The following is a 27,131-nucleotide window of genomic DNA, read 5'->3' as shown; positions in this document are numbered from 1 at the left end:
AGATTACTCTGGATACTGTAGTCATTTTCACAATATTGATTCTTCCAATCCAAGAACATGATATATCTGTCCATCTGTCTGTGTCATCTTTGAGTTCTTTCATCAATGACTTACAGTTTTCTGCATACTGATCTTTTGTCTCTAGATTTATTTATTCCTAGGTATTTTATTCTTTTTGTTGCAATGGTGAATGCCTTAACTTCTCTTTCTGATTTTTTATTGTTAGTGTATAGGAATGCAAGGGATTTCTGTGTATTGATTTTATATCCTGCACCCACTGTAGAGACCAATATGGAGATTCCTTAAAAAAACAGAAATACAACTTCCATATGACTCAACAATCCCACTACTGAGCATGTATTCTGAGAAAACCATAACTGAGAGAGACACATGTACCCCAATGTTTACTGTAGCACTATTTGTAATAGCTAGGACATGGAAGCAACCTAGATGTCAATTGGCAGGCTAATGTATTGTGGTACATATACACAATGGAATATTAGGGCTTCCCAAGACCTGGGTTTGATCCCTCAGCTGGGAATATCCCCTTGAGAAGGGAATGACTATCCACTCCAGTACTCTTGCTTGGAGAATTCTTTGGACAGAGGAATCTGGCAGCCTACAAGTTAGGACATGGAAGCAACCTAGATGTCCATCAGCAGATGAATGGATAAAGATGTTCTGACACATATAAATGATGGAATATTACTCAGCCATAAAAATAATGCATTTGAGTCAGTGCTAATGAGGTAGATGAACCTAGAGCCTGCTATACAAAGTAAAGTCAGTCAGAAAGAGAAAAACAAATATATATCAACACATATATATGGAATCTAGAAAAATGGTACTGATGAGCCTATTTGCAGGGCAGCAATAGAGATGCAGGCACAGAGAAAAGACTTGTGGACACAGTGAAGGAAGGAGAGGGTGGGACAAACTGAGAGAGTAGCATGGAAACATGTACATTACAATATGTAAAATAGATAGCCAGTTAAAATTTGCTGTATGATGCAGGGAGTTCAAATCAGGTGCGCTGTGACAACCTAGAGAGGTGGGATGGGTTGGGAAGTGGGAGGGAAGTTCAAGAGGGAAGGGATTAAATATATATATATATATATATATATATATATATATATATATATACCTATGGCTGATTCATGCTGATCTATGGCAGAAACCAACACAATATTGTAAAGCAATTGTCCTCCAATTAAAAAAAATTTTAAAGGGTCTTACATTTTAAAAGGGGATTCTAGAGATTCATTAATTCTTCATGCTTTGAATAAACATGTACTGAGTACTTCCTTGATACATGCAAACACCAGCTGTGGAAAATTGAAAAATCAATACAAAACACACTCTCTGCCTTCAGAGACAACAGTCTAGTCCAGTGAAAGAGATTATGATTCTAGTAAATTGTGGTTCAGCTGGTTAAAACCTGCCTGCAGTGTGGAAGACCTGGATTCAATACCTAGGTTGGGAAGATCCCCTGGAGAAGGGGACGGCTACCCATTCCAGTATTCTGGCTTGGAGAATTTCATAGACTGTATAGTCCATGGGGTTGCAAAGAATTGAACATGACTGAGTAACTTTCACTTTCAAATTAAATATTACTATAGCTCAGCAGGTGAAAAGTGAAAGTGAAAGCCACTCAGTCATGTCTGACTCTTTGTGACCCTATGGACTGTAGCCCATCAGGCTCCTCTGTCCATGATGAGAAAGACTGAAGGCAGAAGGGAAAGGGACGACAGAGGTTGAGATGGCTGGATGGCATCCCCAATTCAATGGACATGAGTTTGAGTGAACTCTGGGAAATGGTGAAGGACAGGAAGGCCTGGCGTGCTGCAGTTCATGGGGTAGCAAAGAGTCAGACACGACTGAGTGACTGTACAACAAATGGGGTGTACCAAGTCTTAACTAAACACATGGATGCTTAAGGTGGAAATATTCAATAAATCAAACTTTTTGTTTTGTTTTCCGTAAAGAACTGCTAGCAGTTCTCTAGCCACTGTGTAGGTAGATTATTTCACTTGCTTCTTTGGAGTCAAAGTGACCATTATTTAACTCTATTTCTAATTATGATATTATTTCATTAGTATTTGATTAATGATATTTCAGGATTTTTTCATTATAAGAATCATCCCTTCTCAAGAGAGACATCTAGTTCTTCAACCACAATTACTGTGTTTGAGACTCTTCATAACTTGAAGAATTAAAATGTTTTACTTGGTCTTAAATTTTATCTGATGTCTTATTAATATATATGCGTGCATGTATGCTAAGTCACTTCAGTCTCCAGGTGAGATGACTGAGTTGCCATGCCCTCCTCCAGGGCATCTTCCCAACCCAGGGAGTGAATCCATGTCTCTAATGTCTCCTGCATTGGCAGGTGGGTTCTTTACCAGTAGCACCACCTGGGAAGCCCTATATATACCTATACATATATACTTATACATATATATATATATACACACACACACACACACACATATATATATATGCCTAGAGAATCCCTTTGGACAGAGGAGCCTGGAGGGCTACGGTCCATAGAGTCACAAAGAGTTGAACACGACTGAAGCAACCTAGCATGCACCCACACACACTTATCTATATCTGTATCTATATCTCTATCTACATGTACATATGCTGCTGCTGCTGCTAAGTCGCTTCAGTCGTGTGCAACTCTGTGCGACCCCATAGATGGCAGCCCACCAGGCTCCCCCATCCCTGGGATTCTCCAGGCAAGAAAGAACACTGGAGTGGGTTGCCATTTCTTTCTCCAATGCATGAAAGTGAAAAGTGAAAGTGAAGTCGCTCAGTCATGTCCTACTCTTAGCAACCCCATGGACTGCAGCCTCCTAGGCTCTTCCATCCATGGGATTTTCCAGGCAAGAGTACTGGAGTGGGTTGCCATTGCCTTCTCCAACATGTACACACACACACACACACACATATATATATATATACACATATATATATATATATAAACCTTATTTAAAGCTACAAGAAAGGAGTATCACAACCAGAAAATTTCTTAGATTCTTTGATGTCACTTTCTGCTTTCCATGAACTGGGGTAACAAGAGAGTCCCTCTGTGCGCCCTGCTTTTATAAGTCTGCCAAGCAATTAGCATCTCTTAACATTTCTAGGCAGCTGCCTAATGAAATGCTTGTTTCTCCAGAAAGTCATTTTGCATATAAAACTCTGTCTGATCCTCTGAAACTAACAAAGGTATTTCTAGTCCAAAAGACACTCTGATATTGCCAAAACAAATGTTCAGATATTTTAAAAATCCCTTCCAAAATTTACACTAGGCCTATCTATAGAATATCAGTTAAAACAGGGTGACCATTAAAAAACAAAGTGGTATCTACAAAGATTTTTCCTCACTTTCAAAATATCTTCATTCCACAGTTCTTTCAGTATATTATGAATTCTCAGGTACATTTCTTCATTTGCTTTCTGAAATAGTTCCTTAGAGGGAACCACGAAGAGGATGTAAATGAGGGGAAAAAGTGCTATTTAAGCTTTTTCCAGCTGTTCTTATCTCCATCTTTTTATAGCGAGTAGACCTTTGCCTCATTCTTTAGGCTTGTGGAAGATGAACAGATTTCTGCCCACTCTTAAAGAAGGTTCTTTTCTAAGTATTTAGAGTTCCATTCTCAGGACCCAAGTTCAATCCACTTATCTTTTTATTTATGCATGCCAGCCTAGAAAGGTTTGAGGCTTAACTCTGAGAAAATACAAGTCCCTGCAATAGGAAGATGCAGTATTCTGACTCTTCTACCTTGACTACACGCACAATTAAGCTAAAAGCTTCAGGCTTCACCTCTTTTCATTAGTTGCATATGTACTTGCAAATTTTTGCAGTATTTGGCAAGGATGGGACATTTCTTAGAAGTTAGGGCAGAGAGTCATTCAGTATAGTGATTGTCAGGATGTATTAAGGTTGTAGAGAGCACGCCTTGACAACTGATAACACACTAGAGTTATCGTCAAGGCCCAGAACCTGAAATAATCTGATCTTTGAAAAAGGTTAAAAAGACAGAACTATTCCTGGTGTCAGAACATGAGCAATAGGATGTTCCTAGGAACAGAGCAAAGAAATCTGCCTCATCGTCTTGCTGTAATCAGAGTATGCCACATTCAGAGTCAGATGGAACGTTTTCCCAATTCCCTACCTGTTCTCAGATACCAATCATGTCATAAACACAGGACCAAGCAAAGTGAATTGCGTTGTAACTTCTAACACAGACTTTTATAGCTGTTATATCCCAAAGGCAAAGAAACCTCAAGAGAAACCAAGAACGATAAAAGAAATAGAGGAAGAGAACAAGAGAGAGAGAGAGAAACTTATCAGGAAATGGATCAAATTTGGGTACCAATCCCAGTATTTTGAACTCTAAGATCAATGATGCTTGGGCTTGAGTTGAATAGGTTATATTTTGGTGACAGAGATAATGAATAGGAATCCTGAGTTTTAATGTACAAAAAAAAACCCTTTAGACTGACCACGGTTCTCTTGATTCAATGCATTCATAGGAAAGAAGTGACTTTTCATTTTTTTCTATCTTGGTATTTAGAGAAATGTAAAGACAAAGTTTCTCCATATAGCAACATATAAGTACATCACAACACACACACAAATGACTGACTGTCTTCATTTTGTCCTTTTCAAATGAACTGAAAGCTTCAGAACTTGTCAAACGGTCTTAATATTTTTGTTAACACACACAAAACCTGACATACAATTTGTTCAAAATGTCTCAGCTGGAAATTTATTTGAACTCTGTTGGCTCGTATTGAATGGAATATTCCCAAGTGGTCATAGTTTTGCAGTGGCTCAACCTGGAATTCTTAGGAAACAAATTTCAAGAGCAGAGAAAGTTTTGTAGTATGATGTGGTCAAGGAAGAAAGGTACCATATGCTTTAACTAAAAGTAATTATTAACTAGAAGTTAATCACATTGGTTCTTCTGTTCTAGTTTCACTAGAGTCACATTCATCTTAACACTTCAGAAAAAGTTAGTGATGGCATATTTGTGTCAAGATCTAACACAAAATGCTATGCCACACACATACAAGCCCCTCCCTCTACTTCAAAAGAGCACATTATACGAAAGCTTCAAAATAGTTGATATAAAATTCTCATATTTCAATTACTTTGCAGATCATGCAGGTTTTCTCAATACATATTTTATACAGTGGTAGAAAATATGACAATTATTAAAATTAAAATTAAATTAAAAATATAAATTTTTTTATAAAATTAAAACATTTTTAATAAAGTTAAAAAATTAAAATTAAACATAAAATTAAAAAAAATAAAGGTTTTAAAATGTCAAAAGCTGATGGATCTTTCCTATGTATTTAATTTTACAATTAGTAAGTCATACAGAAGCAATATTTCTTAGACCTAATTTTTGCCTTACCATAGCCCTAAGCAACATCCCATGTATCATATACTTAGTAATTGAAGTATACTTGCAGGTGCCAAAGCTACCAGTGAATTTGGCCAAACTCTTGACTAAACAGTCCCTGAAGTCAAATAACGAGTCATGAAGGTTGACATTGATCAGTTCATTTAGTCAAAATGGTCCATCTGGAGCATAAAAACATAGCATAAACAGAAAGAAAGAGAAGGGGGAAAAAAAGGAGGAAGAGATTATCCAGCATGGATCTAGCATTTTGTACTTTCAAATATTTTGTTAATTAGAATTTTTAGTATCATTTTCGGAGAAGGCAATGGCACCCCACTCCAGTACTCTTGCCTGGAAAATCCATGGACAGAGGAGCCTGGTAGGCTGCAGTCCATGGGGTCGCTAAGAGTCGGGAGTGACTGAGCGACTTCACTTTCACTTTTCACTTTCATGCATTGGAGAAGGAAATGGCAACCCACCCCAGTGTTCTTGCCTGGAGAATCCCAGGGACAGGGGAGCCTGGTGGGCTGCCATCCATGGGGTCGCAGAGTGGACACGACTGAAGCGACTTAGCAGCAGCAGCAGCAGCAGTATCATTTTGGAGAAAATGGACATATGACAAGCCAAGAATTTTTATTAAGAAAGATATTTACACATAAATATTTAAAGATGAGATGATAGAAAGTCTAGCACTTGCTTCAAAATAATTCAGTGCCAGGGGGCTGGGAGGGACAGTTAGTAAAGTAGATAGATAGGAAGACCATATAATTCATTGCCCAAACTGAAGCAACTTGGAGAGATTAATGCAAAATTAACATAATTAGCAATCACATATTGATTTAGATGTGAAATGTGGAGATGGAAATGTTGTCAAACTAAGTTTAGCAGAAATAAGATTTTAAAATTGAGGAACCTGGGTGAGGGGTACATAGGAAGTTTATTATGCTATTCTCTTAAATTTGCAAATGTTCTGGAATTTTCCATAATAAAGGTTCAGTAGCATAGGAAATGGCAACCCACTCCAGTGTTCTTGCCTGGAGAATCCCAGGGATGGCAGGGCCTGGTGGGCTGCCATCTATGGGGTCGCACAGAGTCAGACACAACTGAAGAGACTTAGCAGCAGCAGCAGCAGCAGCATTAAGACCATTGTATGTGTGTATGTGTGTGCGTGTGTGTGTGTGTGTATGTGTGTGTTAGTCACTCAGTCATGTCTGCGTCTTTGCAACTGCATGGACTGTAGCCCACCAGGCTCCTCTCCATGGAATGCTCCAGGCAAGAATACTGGAGTGGATTGCCATTCCCTTCTCCAGGAGATCTTTCCAACCTAGGGATTGAACCCAGGTCTCCTGCATTGCAGGTAGATTCTTTACCATCTGAGCCACAAGGGAAGCCCTAAAGAACGTTACATATCTGGTATTAAGGGATTAAAGGTTATATGACTTTGATGAGTTCCTTTTCTGTATTGATTGGTCTCCATGTGATGGAAAAAGTTCCTTTTCTGAAATACTGAAATCCAACAGTAAGGAAAGTTAAACCTGACTTGAATCAGAGTGAAAATGATGTGGAATATGAAGTGAAGAATAGAAGGGCTTATTCCATAACACCATTACTAGCAGATTTTAATGGCATCCTGAAAAATAGAAATGAGTAGTCATTAATGAGTAGTAAAAATAGAAATGAGAGTAGTTGTAGTAGTAGTACCACTAACACCACCGAGGGCTTCCCAGGTGACTCTAGTGGTAAAGAATCTGCCTGCCAATGCAGGAGACATAAGAGACATGGGTGTGATCCCTCGGTGGGAAAGATACCTTGGAGAAGGGCATGGCAACCCACTCAAGTATTCTTGCCTGGAGAATCCCATGGACAGAGGAGCCTGGTGGGCTACAGTTCATAGGATTGCAAAGAGTCAGACAAGACTGAAGGGACTTAACACACACAGTAGTTAAATTAGTATCCTGTAGAAAGGCATCATTAAGTTGAGTCCTAGAGAGAAGAAAAATAAAAGACAAAAATTAAAAGTCTCCTCTCTCTGTGGGTAAATAATAGTTCTGTGAACCCAGTAAGCATGGGGCAAGGAACACTGATGGGATGAAACATAAGCACCAGTTAAGCTGCATCTATGTACAAGAAATAACCAACAAGAGCAGTGCAGGCACAAACCTTATGGGTTTCCTTGCCCAGATATCATCATCAATATGGATCACTACTGTTCTTTCCATCCTGGAGTGATCTGTGTTGATTGTAGAGGCCAACAGCATCCAAATCCATAGGCTGAATCTATTGTGCTATGGTTCATTTTTCCCCAGCTGTGACCATGAGTCTCATTAATTAAACATGGCAGTCTTATGACTTCTTGGACTATAACTCATCCTTGTATCTATTACTCATTCATATGTATAATTGTATGAATTAACTCAGGCTTCCCAGGTGGCTCAGTGGTAAAGAATCTGCCTGTGATGCGGAAGATGCAAGAGATGCCACTGGTTCCATCCCTGGGTCAGGAAGATCCCCTGGAGGAGGGCATGGCAATCCACTCCAGTACTCTTGCCTTGGAGAATCCCATGGACAGTGGAGGCTGGCAGGCTACAGTTCATAGGGTTGCACAGAGTTGGACACAACTGAAGCAACTGAGAACCCATGCATGAATTAATTCATTGGTCATGAAGGGAATGTTAAAGAACCAGTAGTCTAAGAAAGAATACCATTGGGAAAAGCAAGTTTGCATAAGGTTTTTACCTTTAATTCCAATTCCCCCACAATGTGGAAATAGGTCACATACTCCAAATATAACAACTTAGCAGGGCTCAAGTAAATAAGTGGTCTTTCCAAGTTTATCATTTAATCCACAGCAGAAATCTATACCTATATTAGATATAAGGTATTCACTATTACCATCTTCATTTTACTGATGAGAATATGACACACAGAAATGCTAGTAACTTGTCATCTGACTGGCTAGTTGCAAAGCAAGGATTTGAACACAGGTATCCTGACACCCACGCTATGCTCTTACCCTCAAAATTCTATCTTAGAATGCAGCATTTCTAAGGGAGTAGTCAAGACATACTGTACCATAAGTGACTCAAGATTACAGAAGCTGAGTGTTGTAGTTATGTTGACCACAATTGCCTTCCAACAAATATCAAAATTCTTCCTTTGTTAAAAAGGGAGGAATATGGTGCAAGTTTAAATTGGCCATAAGTTTGGGTCAGTTACCAGCTTAAAATAGCATATATATATATATATATATATACACACACATACACACACTATATATATATAACATATATACACATATATATATATATTAGTCTAAGTCAGGGGTTAGCAAACTATGGCCCTTGGGTCAATTCTGAAACTATTTTTATGAAAATATTTCACTGGGACACAGGCACACCCATCCATTACTATCTATAAATGTTTGGGGCCATAATGAGTTCAATTCAGTCTCTCAGTCATGTCCTATTCCCTGTGACCCCATGAACCACAGCACACCAGGCCTCCTTGTCTATCATCAACTCGTGTGGTCCACCCAAAGCCATGTCCATTGAGTCAATGATGCCATCCAACCATCTCATCCTCTGTCGTCCCCTTCTCCTCCTGCCCTCAATCTTTCCGAGCATAAGGGTCTTTTCAAATGAGTCAATTCTTCACATCAGGTGGCCAAAGTATTGGAGTTTCAGCTTCAACATCAGTCCTTCCAATGAACACCCAGGACAGATTTCCTTTAGCATGGACAGGTTGGATCTCCTTGCAGTCCAAGGGACTCTCAAGAGTCTTCTCCAACACCACAGTTCAAAAGCATCAATTCTTCAGCACTCAGCTTTCTTTATAGTCCAAACACACATCCATACATGACCACTGGAAAAACCATAGCCTTGACTAGACGGACCTTTGTTGGTAAAGTAATGTCTCTCTTTTTTAATATGCTGTCCGGGTTGGTCATAACTTCCCTTCCAAGGAGTAAGCATCTTTTAATTTCATGGCTGCAATCACATCTGCAGTGATTTTGGAGCCCAGAAAAATAAAGTAAGCCACTGTTTCCACTTTTCCCCCATCTATTTGCCATGAAGTGATGGGAAAGACTAGAGATCTCTTCAAGAAAATTAGAGATACCAAGGGAACATTTCATGCAAAGATGGGCTCGATAAAGGACAGAAATGGTATGCACCTAACAGAAGCAGAAGATATTAAGAAGAGGTGGCAAGAATACACAGAAGAACTGTAGAAAAAAGATCTTCATGACCAAGATAAGATGGTGTGATCACTCACCTAGAGCCAGACATCCTGGAATGTGAAGTCAAGAGAGCCTTAGGAAGCATCACTACGAACAAAGCTAGTGAAGGTGATGGAATTCCAGTTGAGCTATTACAAATCCTGGAAGATGATGCTGTGAAAGTGCTGCATTCAATATGCCAGCAAATTTGGAAAACTCAGCAGTGGCCACAGGACTGGAAAAGGTCAGTTTTCATTCCAATCCCAAAGAAATGCAATGCCAAAAATGATCAAACTACCGCACAATTGCACTCATCTCACACACTAGTGAAGTAATGCTCAAAATGCTCCAAGCCAGGCTTCAGCAATACGTGAACCGTGAACTTCCAGATGTTCAAGCTGGTTTTAGAAAAGGCAGAGGGACCAGAGATCAAATTGCCAACATTCTCTGGATCATAGAAAAAGCAAGAGAGTTCCAGAAAAACATCTATTTCTGCCTTATTGACTATGCCAAAGCCTTTGACTGTGTGGATCACAATAAACTGTGGAAAATTCTGCAAGAGATGGAAATACCAGATCACCTGACCTGCCTCTTGAGAAACCTATATGCAGGTCTGGAAACAACCATTAGAACTGGACATGGAACAAAAGACTGGTTCCAAATAGGAAAAGGAATTACGTCAAGGCTGTATATTGTCACCCTGCTTATTTAACTTATATGCAGAGTACATCATGAGAAACACTGGGCTGGAAGAAGCACAAGCTGGAATCAAGATTGCTGGGAGAAATATCAAATAACCTCAGATATGCAGATGACACCACCCTTATGGCAGAAAGTGAAGAGGAACTAAAAAGCCTCTTGATGAAAGTGAAAGAGGAGAATGAAAAAGTTGGCTTAAAGCTCAACATTCAGAAAACTAAGATCATGGCATCTGGTCCCATCACTTCATAGGAAATAGATAAGGAAACAGTGGAAACAGTGTCAGACTTGAAATTAAAAGACACTTGCTCCTTGGAAGGAAAGTTATGACCAACCTAGATAGCATATTAAAAAGCAGAGATACTACTTTGCCAACAAAGGTCCATTTAGTCAAGGCTATGGCTTTTCCAGTAGTCATGTATAAATGTGAGAGATGGACTGTGAAGAAAGCTGAGGGCCGAAGAATTGATCTTTTGAACTGTGGTGTTGGAGAAGACTCTTGAGAGTCCCTTGGACTGCAAGGAGATCCAACCAGTCCATCCTAAAGGAGAACAGTCCTGGGTGTTCATTGGAAGGACTGATGCTGAAGCTAAAACTCCAATACTTTGGCCACCTGATGCGAAGAATTGACTTATTGGAAAAGAACCTGATGCTAGGAGGGATTAGGGGCAGGAGGAGAAGTGGGTGATAGAGGATGAGATGCCTGGATGGCATCACCGTCTCGATGGACATGACTTTGGGTAAGCTCCAGGAGTTGGTGATGGACAGGGAGGCCTGGCGTGCTGCGATTCATGGGGTCGCAAAGAGTCAGACACGACAGAGCGATTGAACTGAACTGATGGGACCAGATGCCATGATCTTAGTTTTCTGAATGTTGAGCTTTAAGCCAACTTTTTCACTCTCCTCTTTCACTTTCATCAAGAGGCTTTTTAGTTCCTCTTCTCTTTCTGTCATAAGAGTGGTGTCATCTGCATATCTGAGGTTATTTGATATTTCTCCCGGCAATCTTGATTCCAGCTTGTGCTTCCTCCAGCCCAGCGTTTCTCATGATGTACTCTGCATAGAAGTTAAATAAGCAGGGTGACCACATACAGCCTTGAGTACTCCTTTTCCTATTTGGAACCAGTCTGTTTTGAGTAGTTGCAATAAAAACTATACATCCTACAAAGTCTAAAATATTTTCTGATTATTTTTTTTTTTAATTTTTAAAATTTATTTATTTATTTTTGGTTGTGCAGGGTCTTCATTGCTGCATGTGTGTGGGCTTCTCATTGTGATGCCTTCTTTTGTTGCAAAGCACAGGCTCTAGGGTGCTCAGGCTTCAGCAATTATGGCACATGGGCTCAATAGTTGCAACTCCCGGGATCTAGAGCATACATTTAGTTGTTGTGGTGCAAGGGCTTAGTTGCTCCAAGGTATGTGGGATCTTCCTGAATCAAAGATCAAACCCATGTCTCCTGTATTGGCAGGCAGATTCTTTACCACTGAGCCACCAGGGAGGTCTTCAGAAGCCCTGTGACTCTTCATAACCGAAGTTTGCCAATCCCTAGTCTCTGTCAATCACAATATTTCCATTTCCCTTATTGTTATTGGTTTAAGCAAAGGCAAGTGATACTTGTCAATGAGATGCTTAGGCATGTCTATTATGTGTGACATAGGAGCACTTGGAAAATAATACTCTTCAAAAAGAAAATAATAGAGAAGTATTTATTCTCTCAGCTTTTGAATACTGTTGAATAAGGATATGCTGCAAGGGCTTTGTTATGGATTGAATTATGTTCCCCCCAAAATGATATCTTGAGGTCTTAGCCCACATAACTCAGAATATAACTTTATTTGGAAATAGGAATATTGCAGATGTAATTAGTTAAGATAAGGTCATCCTGAGTAGGGTGAATCCTTAATCCAATTTGACTGCTATCTTTATAAGAAGATGGCCATGTGGAGACAGAGACACAGGAATAACACCATGCAGCAATGAAGGCAGAGATTGAAATAATGCAACTGTAAGGGATGCCAAAGGATTCCAAAGACTGCCAAAAAATCACCAGAAGCTAAAGAAGACACGTGGAACAAATTTTCCTCCACATCTCTCAGAAGGACTCAAACTTGCTAAAACTTTTATTTCAAACTTCTAGCCTCCAGAACGATAAGAAATAAATTTCTGTTGTGTAAGCCCCCCAGTCTGTGATGCTTTGTTATAGAAGCTCTGGGAAATTAATATGGGGTTGCTGCAGAACATTTATATTAATGAGGGAAGCGGCTGAAGATAAGAGTCAAGACATTGAGGATGACGGGACAAAGAAGGAAAGTTGGTACAAACCTAAGTCTTTGATTTAACCCTCTGAGGTGACCAAACCTAAAATTATGTCTTGAGATTTATTAATGGGATAATAAATCCTCTTATTACTTAGGAAATTTTGCATAATGTCTTTCTTACTTGTAACCAAAAGTATAAAAAATGACATACCTCATAGCCTGCATTATCTGAAGAAATTCTGATTTCAAATATCCCATTTCGCCGTTTACACAAGTACTGTCAAACTTAGTAGCAATTACTTTCTCTTCTTTTGTTCACAAAATAAGTTGATACCACAGTACTGGGAAATAAGTAGAAATGCAAAAGGGAAGGGGAGATTTTAGAGACCAAAGCTGAGACATAGAACCACAGAAAGTAGGGCAGCCAGGCCACTGAGTAGTAAGGACAAGTACCAGCTATTACAACCCAGTCTTTAAGAGATGTGATGAAGCAAAGTAGTAAATTTTGAAAAGAAACTAAATTTGTCATCAAAACTGATTAAGAATTCCCCAATGAATAATAATTTGATTTTTTATATGCTAATTTATTTTAAAATTGGGCTTCCCTGGTGGCTAAGTGGTAAAAAATCTGCCTGTCAATGCAGGAGATGCAGGTTCGATCCCTGGGTCAGGAAGATACCCTGGAGAAGGAAATAACAGCACCCTTCCGTATTCTGCCTGGGTAATCCCATGAACAGAGGAGCCTGGTGGGCTACAATCCATGGGGTTGCAAAGGAGTTGAACATGACTTAGCAGCTAAACAGCAATAGTAATTTTAAAATTATCAATTGAAAATAACACAGGCACTTTCACTAAACAATATAAACTGGCAAGATTTTAAATGCAAACTTTAGAAGCCTAAGTAGCTCTCTGTGCATATTTCACTATACACATTTGCATGAATGCTAAAGGATAGGGTACAACAAACCTTATGCAGTCACAGAATGTGTCTGTATGTGGAAAATGTCGATAACAACTGAGGTATGTACAGGGCTTCCCAGGTGACGCTCGTGGTAAAGAACCTGCCTACTAATGCAGGAGACGTAAGAGGCGAGGTTCAAACCCTGGGTGGGAAGATTCCTGGGTCTGGAAGATCCCCTAGGGGAGGGCATGGCAACCCACTCCAGTATTCTTGCCTGGAGAATCCCATGGACAGAGGAGCCTGGCGGACTATGGTCCCTAGGGGTCACAAAGAGTTGGAATGACTGAAGTGACTTAGTATGCATACCTGCACATGTAACATACAAATGGGCCGTGGCCAGACCATATATATATAAAAATGAAACTCTGACCCACAACCTGCAGCAACATTCCCAAGAAACTAACCCCTTACCATCAGTAAACAGCCTAGGAAGCCAACTTGCTGTATGGCAGACTTTGGAGGAAGCTAGATTGCTATTTAGTGATAATGAAGGAAGCTAATATACCTCTGTAACACTCAGTCCAGTATGGCAGGATTTGATTAATAACTGATACCTTCCCTAGTTTTTATTCCCACTTCCAACTAGGACTAATCAGAGCAAGCCAAGAATTGCATCCCTAACCAATTACAGAGGATGTCCTGCTTCTAGTTATCCTATCTACAGCTTCTTCTACAACCTCCAATCAGGGCACATGTGAAGCTGGCCCTTTCTTTAAGGTTTTAAGAAACCCTAAAGCTTTCTCAGTCCTCTGCCTGCCTTTGAGTCTTGCCAAACACAAGTGATCAGACTATCTTCCTTGTTATGCTCCGAATAAATAGCCTTTGCTTTTCTCATTCAGTTGATCTGTATTTATTTCCACATAAACACACTATATGAAGATATGCCCTTCACCTCCCCACAAAATTCCATAAGTCAATGATATTTAGTATTGTAGTGTTAAGGGGAAATTCAGGATTCCAAACTAATACTTGCAGAGCTTTTGGAAATGATACAGCCCTCACTGCCATTCACCGCTCATATCAGACTCACAGAACTATATCTATGGCCAGGCCAATACTGATAGCAAGCAGAGGAGAACCATTAAGCACTATTTTTAGCTGAAGAAGGCTGAGCACTGAAGAATTGATGCTTTTGAACTGTGGTGTTGGAGAAGACTCTTGAGAGTCCCTTGGACTGCAAGGAGATCCAACCAGTCCATTCTAAAGGAGATCAGCCCTGGGATTTCTTTGGAAGGAATGATGCTAAAGCTGAAATTCCAGTACTTTGGCCACCTCATGCGAAGAGTTGACTCATTGGAAAAGACTCTGATGCTGGGAGGGATTGGAGGCAGGAGGAGAAGGGGACGACAGAGGATGAGATGGCTGGATGGTATCACTGACTCAATGGACATGAGTCTGAGTGAACTCTAGGAGTTGGTGATGGACAGGGAGGCCTGGCGTGCTGCGATTCATGGGGTCGCAGAGAGTCAGACACAACTGAGCGACTGAACTGAACTGAACTGAAAGTATCTTTCAAACTAAGTTCAAAGTCCTCTCAGAAAAAAATTATTTTCAATGGTATGGGTGATAATCTGATCTATATGTTGTTAACACTTGATTAGGATTCAGAGTGCATGATACACAGGAAAAGAATGAAGAGAAAGATTTCTTTTTATTTTCATTGAGTTGTTTCTCCAAAATTGACATTTCCTTTAATCTCACATAACTCCACAAGCATTTCTACACCCCATAACCTGCTTAAAAAGGTAGCAATATCTCTTACAGACTTGAATGCATAAGGTACTGCCCTGACAAGTCACTGAAATACTGAACTGATCAAAAAATTTATACAGACAATTAAGATCTGATGGAGAAGTTCCTCTCCATTTCTATAGACCATGCTCTTATGCCTTCAATGCTTGAATTATTCAGCTGAACATTTGGTATCCCTGACCATATTTCTATAAACAGTTACCAAACTAGTCTTCTTTAAATACCATTTTCATGCCTTCTATCATGTCCAGTGTCTCCCTATTGTCTTTCTATACCAAGTCCAAATACCTAATCCTTGATCTATTTCTCTAGTATCATATCTCAGTTCTTAATATATCATTTTACACTCCAACCATATGAAATATTCAGCTGCTCTAAATAGTATTTATATTTTTTCTGTTAACCTCTTTTCATACCATGAATAAATGTTTTCTTATTGAAATTTAGATGTACAGTTTCTCCTTCAAAACTCAGTTAAAACTCATCTGTTTCTAAAGGCCTTCTGCTATATGGCAGTCCAATTTTGATAGTTGATATTTTTTCTGCACCTAAATATGTGTATTACATTTGCCAGGATGCTTTCTGCCTTCGAATTCTTGTCAAGTTGTATATATTTGGCTTTATTCTCCATGCAAAATTGGAAACCCCTCAAGGGCAGGAATCTTGCCTTCTCTTCTTATGAGTTGTTCTCAATTCCTATCAGTGCCACACAAGACAAGAACTTATAATTGTGTGCTGACTGAACACAGGCTTTCATTCATCTGAATGTATTAAGCTCACCAGCAGCTGGTTGAGCATGCTGACTTGAAAAGCTGCTCCAATGTATATAAGTGATACATTTCATGTTTGGAGAATAACTGCTCCCACTTTAAAACTCTAAAGTCAAGCATAAAAATAGCACATGACAAGGCTGTCCATCTGGAAGTAGCGTTCTGTACATTACAAAGTGAGCAGACACTAAATCCTGAAGAGGACTCAAATTGGAGAGACCAGTGAAGTGTTTTGCCAACAGGAAAGGAAGATGATTGCTTTTCTCAAACTGTGCCATGTTGCCAAGTATAGGAATCCAGCTGTTGTGAGATTTATACTCATTTCACTTAACTATAAATGCATCATGCATCATTTTTCTTTAATTACACAGATTAGCTGGGTAGGTGTAGGTGATGCACTGAGGTCTGAGCATAATCAAAATGAGCTACTGTGATAAAATGAAAGGAAAATATTTTTGTAGTTAATGGAGGAAAAAAAAATATGTTTATGTGAAAAAAATCAGATCTTGTCACTGCAACAATCTAATTAGTTGTTAAAATCTCTTTAGTTCTCTCAGACTGAGAATCTTCCAATTATAGATTAAATGATTTTGTACAAGAAATCTATATCAGTTTTTTTTCTAACTCTTAATTGCTTTTCTATTTTGTGCACTCATATTCAGGGCATTCTGATGGGCAGCTTTATCCTCTTATATGCTTGCATATATTTTTTTCCTCAAATCTCTAAAAAGATTTTAATTTTTTTGAATTTTAACATCAGGATTCCTGGCCAGATTTTCAAATCCTCTCTCAGATTCTTCTACTCTCCATAAAACAATTCAGTTCTTATATGAGTTTCTCATCCAGTTTTCTCTGTTGAGTATTTTAAGATTTTTGTTCTCAAAATGTTTCATTTTCTCAAAGTAGCCCCTGTTCTGTCGTATTTGGAAACAATTTTTATCTCTTACTGGAAACCTTCCTTGACTTTTTTACACTCAGTTTCATATCCTAATAGTACTTGCTATAACAATGTCTTCTTACACTCATCCAAGTATTTTCACTAACAAGAGAGAAGTTACTCAGCCGTGTCCGACTCTTTGCAATCCCATGGACTGTAGCCTACCAGGCTCCTCCATCCATGGGATTTTTCAGGCAAGAATACTGGAGTGGGTTGCTATTTCCTTCTCCAGGAGATCTTCCCAACCCAGGGATCGAACCCAGGTCTACCCGCACTGCAGGCAGACAGCTTACCATCTGAGCCACCAGGGAAACACCAACAATATTTAACATCTATACACATACACATTTGTTTTTTCATCAGTAGATGATTGATAAATGTAATATAACTTTATTACTGTTAGATTTCAGTACATAACAATTGTATTGAAAATTGACAAAGGCTCTATTATATAATCCTGGTGTTGTGTAAATCCTCTTAGCACCCAGAAGAATGTCATATCCAATGTAGGTATTAATGATCATGAAGATTAAGCTAAGCTAATCAACTTCCAATGTTATCTTCCCCCCATTTTTTAGGTAACCGTTATATCCTCCTGCAAGTGCATAGCTCCTATAGAAACACCAATTTTGACTCTCCTCAGATGGTCCAGGAATATTGTTCTATCAGTCATTATTATGTAGTTCATCTGCATAAGTACAGTATTCCACAACCATATATGATTTTTATTAATCATTATAATTGCCAAATTGTACTGAAATGGTCCGACTGCTCCCTGTGGAGACTGTGGTAGCACTACAATTATCTCCATCCATCCTCCAACCTACTTTGATTCTTATGAATGCCCAAGTTTCTTAAATACATAGCCTTTTCATAATAATGTACACTCTACTGCTTGCAAATGTAATCACTTGCACCATCTTAACTTTTAAATTTTTAAACTTTTGCCTTGAGTCTCAATACAGTGTTTCTCTCAGCCAAGTCAATACATTAACTAAGATTTGTGAATAACATGGCTTTTTAAGAAAAAGAATGAGACACCAGGATAAATACTCGTATGATCTACAGAATTACCATTACTTTACATGATTATCTTTCCAGTGACTGGTCTACATGAGAGAAAAATGTTTTAAATTTTTAAAAAATTGGACTAGTTTTCAGTAATTCTCCCTTTGAAGAGACAATGACCTACATGACATCAAACTGAAGAGGATAATTTAGCTAGTTAGGCATTCAGTGAGTATTCAATTGGGTCAGAAGCAATACCTTCCCTTATGAAGAGAAGCACTTTAAATTTTTCAAGTAGGGATGGGAATATGGTTCAGGAAATGCATTATGTGTTTATTCACTCTGCTTCTAAGCTAGAGAATAAATTTCTTAAGTTCCCTGAGTTTTTTCTAAAAATATGAAACTATCACTTTCTCTCTCATGCTCTCCTTTTCTCTGTTTCTACATACAGTTACATATATTGCATATTTAGAGAGAGTCCGAGAACTAGAGGCTTCATATATATACATATACATACATTCCATTTTCCCAACTCTGGAAACACTAGTAAGTACTGAGGCATTTTGAAATATCTCTACATTGGACACAAATTTTGTAGCGGATAAAATGGTTCCACAAGCATGTGACATATTATTCTTCTTTTGATTTTACAGGAGTGTGAGTTCTCTCTCTTATTAAATGTTACTTCTTTGAGTTACCCAAAACACTAGAGAAAGTGCTAAAGAGTTTCGAGTCCCTTTCATTTAATATAAAACTGTGCAACAAAAATGATCCCATAAATAGGAATGATTTTTTTTTTTTTTTAACACTAATGTTTGGAGCTTTTAAATAGAATTCTGGAGTGTAATGTTTCAGAAGAGCCATACAAAATCCTATAGAGAGCAATATGACTTTGAGTGGGGAAAGAGTGATGTACCACATATGGCTTACAAATTGCTTCATCGGATCCTTCACGTTTGCAAAACTCAAGAACACCAATTCCGATTGGCTCCACAAGTTGAGGCAATTATCTTACAGATGCGGTAGCAGGGAAGAAAGTTCAGTTCGATTTCTGCAAGCACTAGTCCAAATAAGAACTGCAAGCAAAGCAATGAGTAGCAATTTTTTCTCCTCAGCTCTTAATGCTCTAGGCAAGGGATTCAATCCTGAAGCCTGTGCTATTGAGAACATGGAAGAATACTGAGCAATGGGTAGGGATTTCAGCAGATGCTGCTGTAGGCACTGGGGGAAAGGAAATCACACAAATCCGAAGGAAAAATAAAGGGCAACAGGGAATAATGAGATATTCCCTTGTATCAGTAAGGCTATCAGTGCATAAAGACTTTTTATAAAATGATAAATGGGGAGAAACAATTTATTCTCTTGAGACACAAAATTTTTAAAAAGAAGTCATCTGATCTTTAGAGGGTTGAAGCATTAACAATGTACTTGGGGATATTTAAGTTATTGTTGCTGGTTTGCTGATATTGCAGATTTCAGCTTCCAAATGGCCTTTGGGTAAGTAACAATCTTCCATTTAAAATCTGCCTGCCCTGCTGACACTCTCTGATCATGTTGCTTACTCAGAACAGGTGTCTCATGAAACCAGCTTTCAGTGCCAATAATGAAGCACCTGAGAGGGGCCACATCTCAGCACAGATGCATGTAGTTTTGAAGTCTGAGATCTCTGGTGTGTTCAAATTTGGAAATTTAAAGCAAAGAGCAAATAGTTTTCTTGTGTAATGTTAATATCTTTCTCTTCTTCTTTAGAAAATATGTGGGCTTCATGTGTTAGAAATGGATGTTATTTTCCCTGCATTATGGCACTGAAGGAAAGATCTGTGAGATAGAGAAGCTTTTATTCTCATTAGAGTGTATATGTGGAAGCACTAAGAAATATGAAATCCTTCACTGGTACAGACGAAAAGATTTTCATTTTGTCTGGAGGGGAAATGTGCCAAAGTGGCTGAAAATAATTCAAGTAATTGGCAAAAAGCTGTACTCTAAGGAGCCTTTTGGTGTAATGTGATTTGGTGCCTTTTAGGGCGAGCAAGTGAGATGTGATTCTACCTGCCCCTGAGGGCCAAGGGATTTTAAATATTACAGAATCCTTAAGGTAAATGAAGATGAACTACACTGTTGAAAGACAACCTGGAATTGTGAGGTCCTTAAGAAATAATAATAATAAAGATAATGCTTACTAAGTTAGAGAATGCCCCTTACCATGCATGGTTTGCACCTAGCCTTAACACAGAGAAAACAGTCTTACTCAAAATTTAGATACTCTTCTGCTTACAGTCACAGGATTACTGCTAAATTCCAGTGCTGTGTAATAAAGGCTGAAAATAACCAACTCAGCCAGAATCAACCATTTACAGACTGGCCCACGTGGCATTACAGTACAATGATCCAGCTTACCGCAAGTCCTGGATAAACTCACAGGGCGGCCAAGCTTGTTTCGGCACACTCCCACTCCAGTCAGCATCCCCTCGCACTATTGTTTCTTTGCATATTTTGCATCTCCTTCAGAGGCTTAGAGTCTATTAGTTTTCATTGTATTCCTCCTCTGTTACCAAAGAAAACACAGCCTTATTTGTTGCTCCTTCATTTTGGAAAATGCCAATTTCTTCAAAATCATTTCATTTGTAGAATTTAAAGCATAGTTTCCACAAGGATCCCTTAACAGTCCTCTTTTTCTGGAAGTTAAATGAAAGGCAGGCTCTGACTATATTAATATTTCACATGTGGAAATAAGTAGAAGATTTGGTTGTCCATCTGCTCCAAGGTTGTACAGGCAGATTGTAACTTCAGAATTGAGTATGCCGACTTTCTTCTCCCTTGTTTACCCACAAAATTAAGAACTAGAAAGAAAAGGTTGCAGGAGAAGTTTTCAGGACAAGGCCACACGAGCACAGCAGAGTGTATTAATGTCTGGGCTCTGGAGTACTCACACTCCCACCAGCAGACCATATTAAACTGCAGGTGTCTCAAGTATTGACCCCACCATAGCTCAGTAAACTTCAGCTACTTCACCATTACTGGTCGGGGTATAGACTTGGATTACCGTGATATTGAATGGTTTGCCTTGGACCTTTTAGAACTAACACCCAAAAAAGATGTCCTTTTCATTATAGGGGACTAGAATACAAAAGTAGGAAATCAAGAAATACCTGGAGTAACAGGCAAATTTGGCCTTGGAGTACAGAATGAAACAGGGCAAAGGCTAATAGAGTTTTGCCAAGAGAACACACTGGTCATAGCAAACACCCTCTTCCAACAACATAAGAGAAGACTCTACACATGGACATCACCAGATGGCCAATACCAAAATCAGATTGATTATATTCTTTGCAGCCAAAGATGGAGAAGCTCTATACAGTCAGCAAAAACAAAACCAGGAGCTGACTATGGCTCAGATTATGAACTCCTTATTGCCAAATTCAGACTGAAATTGAAGAAAGTGGGGAAAACCACTAGACCATTCAGGTATGACCTAAATCAAATCCATTATGATCATACAGTGGAAGTGAGAAATAGATTTAAGGGACTAGATCTGACAGAGTGCCAGATGAACTATGGACAGAGGTTCATGACATTGTACAGGAGACAGGAATCAAGACCATCCCCAAGAAAAAAAAATGCTAAAAGGCAAAATGACTGTCTGGGTAGGCCTTACAAATAGCTGTGAAAAGAGGAGAAGTGAAAAGCAAAGGGAAAAGGGAAAGATATACCATTTTAATGGAGAGTTCAATTGCACTCATCTCACATGCTAGTAAAGTAATGCTTAAAATTCTCCAAGCCAGGCTTCAGCAATATGTGAACCATGAACTTCCAGATGTTCAAGCTGGTTTTACAAAAGGCAGAGGAACCAGAGATCAAATTGCCAACATCCACTGGATCATTGAAAAAGCAAGAGAGTTCCAGAAAAACATCTATTTCTGCTTTATTGACTATGCCAAAGCCTTTGACTGTGTGGATCACAATAAACTGTGGAAAATTCTGAAAGAGATAAGAATACCAGACCACCTGACCTGGCTCCTGAGAAACCTGTATCCAGGTCAGGAAGCAACAGTTAGAACTGGACATGGAAAAACAGACTGGTTCCAAATAGGAAAAGGAGTACATCAAGGCTGTATATTGTCACCCTGCTTATTTAACTTCTATGCAGAGTACATAATGAGAAATGCTGGGCTAGAAGAAGCACAAGCTGGAATCAACATTGCTGGGAGAAATATGAATAACATCAGATATGCAGATGCCACCACTCTTATGGCAGAAAGCAAAGAGGAACTAAAGAACATCTTGATGAAAGTGAAAGAGGAGACTGAAAAAGTTGGCTTAAAGCTCAATATTCAGAAAACGAAGATCATGGCATCCGGTACCATCACTTCATGGCAAATAAATGGGGAAACAGTGGAAACAGTGTCAGACTTTATTTTTGGGGGGCTCCAAAATCACTGCAGATGGTGATTGCAGCCATAAAATTAAAAGACGTTTACTCCTTGGAAGGAAAGTTATGACCAACCTGGACAGCATATTAAAAAGCAGAGACATTACTTTGTCAACAAAGGTCCATCTAGTCAAGGCTATGGATTCTCCAGTAGTCATGTATGGATGTGAGAATTGTACTATAAAGAAAGCTGAGCGCCAAAGAATTGATGCTTTTGAAGTATGGTGTTGGAGAAGACTCTTGAGAGTCCCTTGGACTGCAAGGAGATCCAAACAATCCATCCTTGGGGAGATCAGTCCTGAGTGTTCATTGGAAAGACTGATGTTTAACCTGAAACTCCAATACTTTGGCCACCTGATGCGAAGAGCTGACTCATTTGAAAAGACCCTGGTCCTGGGAAAGATGAAAGGCAGAAAGAGAAGGGGATGACAGAGGATGAGATGGTTGGATGGCATCACTGACTCAATAGACATGAGTTTGGGTAAACTCCGTGAGTTGGTGATGGACAGGGAGGCCTGGAGTGCTGCGGTCCATGGGGTCACAAAGAATCAGACATGACTGAGTGATTGAACTGAACTGAACTGATAGCTCAGTAATCTTAGCCCCTTAAACATTTTATTTCCTATTCTCCCTTACTAGTTTATTTAGCATGCTCTTAGAATCACTCAAAAATGATATGTACTGTATAAGGTTCAAAAGTAAATAGCTAAGAACAACCTCTGTGTTTGCATTTTCATACAATTCTCTAGCGAAGCATTCCAATTTTTTGGATTCAATGAAAAGCATAGAACTTGAAATTGTTCAAGACTTCCAGTTCTAGATATCTCATATGATATGACATAGAAGCACTTCTCTATATTAATCCTACTCAGAAATACCTAACCTCTGGACTGTTTATATAAAATAAACATAAAGTTGTAAGCGACCCCATGGACTGCAGCCTACCAGGCTCCTCCATCCATGGGATTTTCCGGGCAACAGTACTGGAGTGGGGTGCCATTGCCTTCTCCATAAGAGGCAGAGAGAAAGGCAGACCAGTTGGGGATCTTGGGACCTAAGGAATAACATAACTGTGAAATCATGAGGCTTTCTTTTGGTCTCATGTGTCCCAGACTGGATGCTGGAGAACAGCGACACAGAAGTGCCTGTAGCTGCAGACCAAAAATTTCCCAACAAAAGGCTTCTCTCTCTAGACAACGGACTAGGTAAGGACAGCATAGCAAGAAAACTTTTAAACAATAACTTATCTACTCCAATCAAACATCATGGGAAAATATGTAAGAGGAGACATGGGGGAAATGGGGAGATGTTGGTCAAGAGGACGAATTTTCAGTTATAAGTCCTGGGTAGAGTACTGTGACTATGACTAACAATATTGTACTGTGTACTTGAACTATGCTAAGAGGTAAGCCTTATATGTTTTTGCTACACACATATAAAACAAAATGGTAACTATACGAGGTAATGGATATGTTAAATAACCTTATTATGTTAATCATTTCATAATGTATACATATATAAATCATCACATTGTACACCTTAAAATTACATAATGCTATTTGTCAATTACATCTCAGTGAAAGTGAAATTTGCTCAGTTGTGTCCGACTCTTTGCAACCCCGTGGACTATACAATCCATGGAATTCTCTAGGCCAGAATACTGGAGTGGGTAGCCTTTCTCTTCTCCAGGGGATCTTCCAAACCCAGGGATTGAACCCAGGTCTCCCACATTGCAGGCAGATTTTTTACCAGCTGAGCCACAAGGGAAGCCCAAGAATACTGGAGTGGGTAGCCTAACCCTTCCCCAGTGGATCTTCCTGACCCAGGAATCGAACTAGGGTCTTCTGCATTGCAGGCAGATTCTTTACCAACTGAGCTATCAGGAAAGCCCATATCTCACTAAAACTGGGGTAAAAAAAGAAAAAATGGTGGCTGCACTCCCACTTTGATCAACAAAGTCCAAGTAGAGGGAGAGCCTAAACTTAGATTTTTACCTGGTAGCAATGAAATGCCCATCCCTGCCAGACTGGTGCTGGAGCTAGCACTTACACACCAGCCTCCTTACTCTGTGGTGCCAGTGGAGATCACATGGGATCTGGACTCTCACTCTCAATAAGTGGTGATGAGACGATCCCTCCTTTCCCTAGTGGTATCAGAGGAGGCCTCACTGAAAGCCTGGACTTAACCTCACTTTCCAGCTATAACAAGGCCCTCTCACCACTCCACAGTGTCCATGCAGGCTATGTGGGAGCAATTACAAAGAGATCTCTTCCCATTTCTGTCCTGGTGGGATCAGCAGAAGTCTGCTAGGAACCTATCCTTAACCCCACCCAACAGTAAGCAGGTACTTCCCCTGCCCATGATCAGCAGAGGAGTACTTAGGCTTTACTCCCACTTGGCAATCGTGACTTGGCCTTTTACATTCCCTTATCATGGTCTTGCTCACCATCATAGTATCACAAGGAAGTGGACTCAAATGTAAGTTTTAAGCATGATCTAGCATCTCACATAATACACAAAATGTCCAAGATACAATTTAAAAAATCACTCATCATTTTTTATTGATAATTTGTCTTACACTTCGTTTGGAATACCAAAGACCAATGTTCTTTTAAAAGTTGCAACAAGAAGCTTTCTACCCTTTGTTCCAAATCTTACAATGATTAGCTTTCTAAGCACGGTTAAGATTGTCCTTCTGAGCCACCTCATGCCTTACAGAGCTCAGTGGAATGTTTATTATTTTGCAGCTCAAAAGATCTAAAATGATGTGAAGGGCTTTGTTTGCTTCTAATAGAGAATGTGCAGTATACTGGGAAGGTTTTAGCGTCAGTCAGAAGGATCCAATTTCAAATTCCTGTTCTTCTACTTACCAGGAATGTGATCTTAATTAAATTTATTAACCTAAGCTTTCAGTTTCTTTGCCTATAAAAGGTAGTAGTAACAATAGTAGCAGTTATTGTTGTCAGAATGGTAATAGTGGGAGCATCATAGTCATGTAACAGTTGTATTAACAGAAGTGGTAGTATGTGCTAGTTACCTTACCCATATCATTTAATACCTTGAACAACCCCATATGTGGTAGATACTGTAAATTTCATTTCAAAAGCCAAGAAACTAGGGACATTTAACCTAAGTTAAGTAATTTTATCAAGATCACACAGTTCATAAGTATCAGGGCTGGGATTCAAATCCATGACTATTAACTTCAAAGTCCAAACTTCATCAAGTATACCATGCAACCCCTCAGAGAACTAAAAGCAATATTGTAAAATCAATCTGTGAAAGAATTCGTGCAAATATAGAAGAGACTCAATTAATGTTAGTTCTTTCCCCACTACTTTAAAATCATACATATGTATATGTACGACATATACATCAGATCAGATCAGATCAGATGTATATGATCAGTCGCTCAGTTGTGTCTGACTCTTTGCAACCCCATGAATTGCAGCACTCCAGGCCTCCCTGTTCATCACCAACTCCCGGAGTTCACTGAAACTCACATCCATCGAGTCAGTGATGCCATCTAGCCATCTCATCCTCTGTCGTCCCCTTCTCCTCTTGCCCCCAATCCCTCCCAGCATCAGAGTCTGTTCCAATGAGTCAACTTTTCGCATGAGGTGGCCAAAGTACTGGAGTTTCAGCTTTAGCATCGTTCCTTCCAAAGAAATCCCAGGGCTGATCTCCTTCAGAATGGACTGGTTGGATCTCCTTGCAGTCCAAGGGACTCTCAAGAGTCTTCTCCAACACCACAGTTCAAAAGCATCAATTCTTTGGCACTCAGCCTTCTTCACAGTCCAACTCTCACATCCATACATGACCACAGGAAAAACCATAGCCTTGACTAGACGAACCTTTGTTGGCAAAGTAATGTCTCTGCTTTTGAATATGCTGTCTAGGTTGGTCATAACTTTCCTTCCGAGGAGTAAGCGTCTTTTAATTTCATGGCTGCGGTCACCATCTGTAGTGATTTTGGAGCCCAGAAAAATAAAGTCTGACACTGTTTCCACTGTTTCCCCATCTATTTCCCACATACACATGCACATATACACATATACATATATGCAGCTTCATGTCAGTGACCTCATAAAACATCTTCCAGTTTATTTGTAAAGTTTAATGCTTTTATTTCTCATACAGATAAACCCAGATATAATTTCCCAGTAATATAGAGTATTATAGAAATGTAATGTATTTACATTTCTAGACTATTACTTTCTTCAGAAACGTTACTGAGTACCTTATGAAAACAGTTGACTAGATGAATAACAATAAGAAGAAACTCAAGAGTCAGTGGGCTTCCCAGGTGGTGCAGTGGTAAAAAAATCCACCAGCCAATGCAGGAGACGCAGAAGACACAAGTTCGATCATTGGGTCAGGAAGATCCCCTAGAGTAGGAAGTGGTAACCAACTCCAGTATTCTAGCCTGGAAAATCCCATGGACAGCAGAACCTGGAAGGCAACAGTCCATACGTTTGCAAAGAATCAATATGACTAAGTACACACACACAAGGGTCAGTTACTATCCTGTGTACCTAGAGGCTTAAGATAATCTTGTTTCCAAAGCACAATGCAGTAGAATAATGCCAGCAACATTTTCAGTAAATTCACCCCAAAATAAATAAAATTCTCATTCAATTGGCTTTTTTTTGTTTTTTGGGTTTTTTTTTTTTTTTTTTT

The 27,131-nt window shown here is 39.3% G+C and overlaps 1 long non-coding RNA gene and 1 other non-coding gene across 3 annotated transcripts in view; both read right to left on the bottom strand.

The window, feature by feature from the left end:
• Positions 1-9,289: 9,289 nt before the first annotated feature.
• Positions 9,290-27,131, bottom strand: part of LOC109563864 (uncharacterized) — a 95,432-nt gene continuing 77,590 nt past the window's right edge. For both annotated transcript variants that reach the window (XR_011565883.1, XR_011565885.1), the window contains one exon: positions 9,290-26,903. This is a non-coding gene — a long non-coding RNA (uncharacterized lncRNA). The remainder of the gene's footprint in view (positions 26,904-27,131) is intronic.
• On the bottom strand, positions 24,265-24,337 carry TRNAC-GCA (transfer RNA cysteine (anticodon GCA)). Its single transcript has one exon. It is a non-coding gene; the product is annotated as a tRNA-Cys (tRNA).

This window comes from Bos indicus, chromosome 1 (genome assembly GCF_029378745.1).
Source record: "Bos indicus isolate NIAB-ARS_2022 breed Sahiwal x Tharparkar chromosome 1, NIAB-ARS_B.indTharparkar_mat_pri_1.0, whole genome shotgun sequence".
Taxonomy (NCBI): Eukaryota; Metazoa; Chordata; class Mammalia; order Artiodactyla; family Bovidae; genus Bos; species Bos indicus.
Note: the sequence above shows the minus strand (reverse complement) of the source record. Positions and strands in the feature narration are given on the sequence as shown.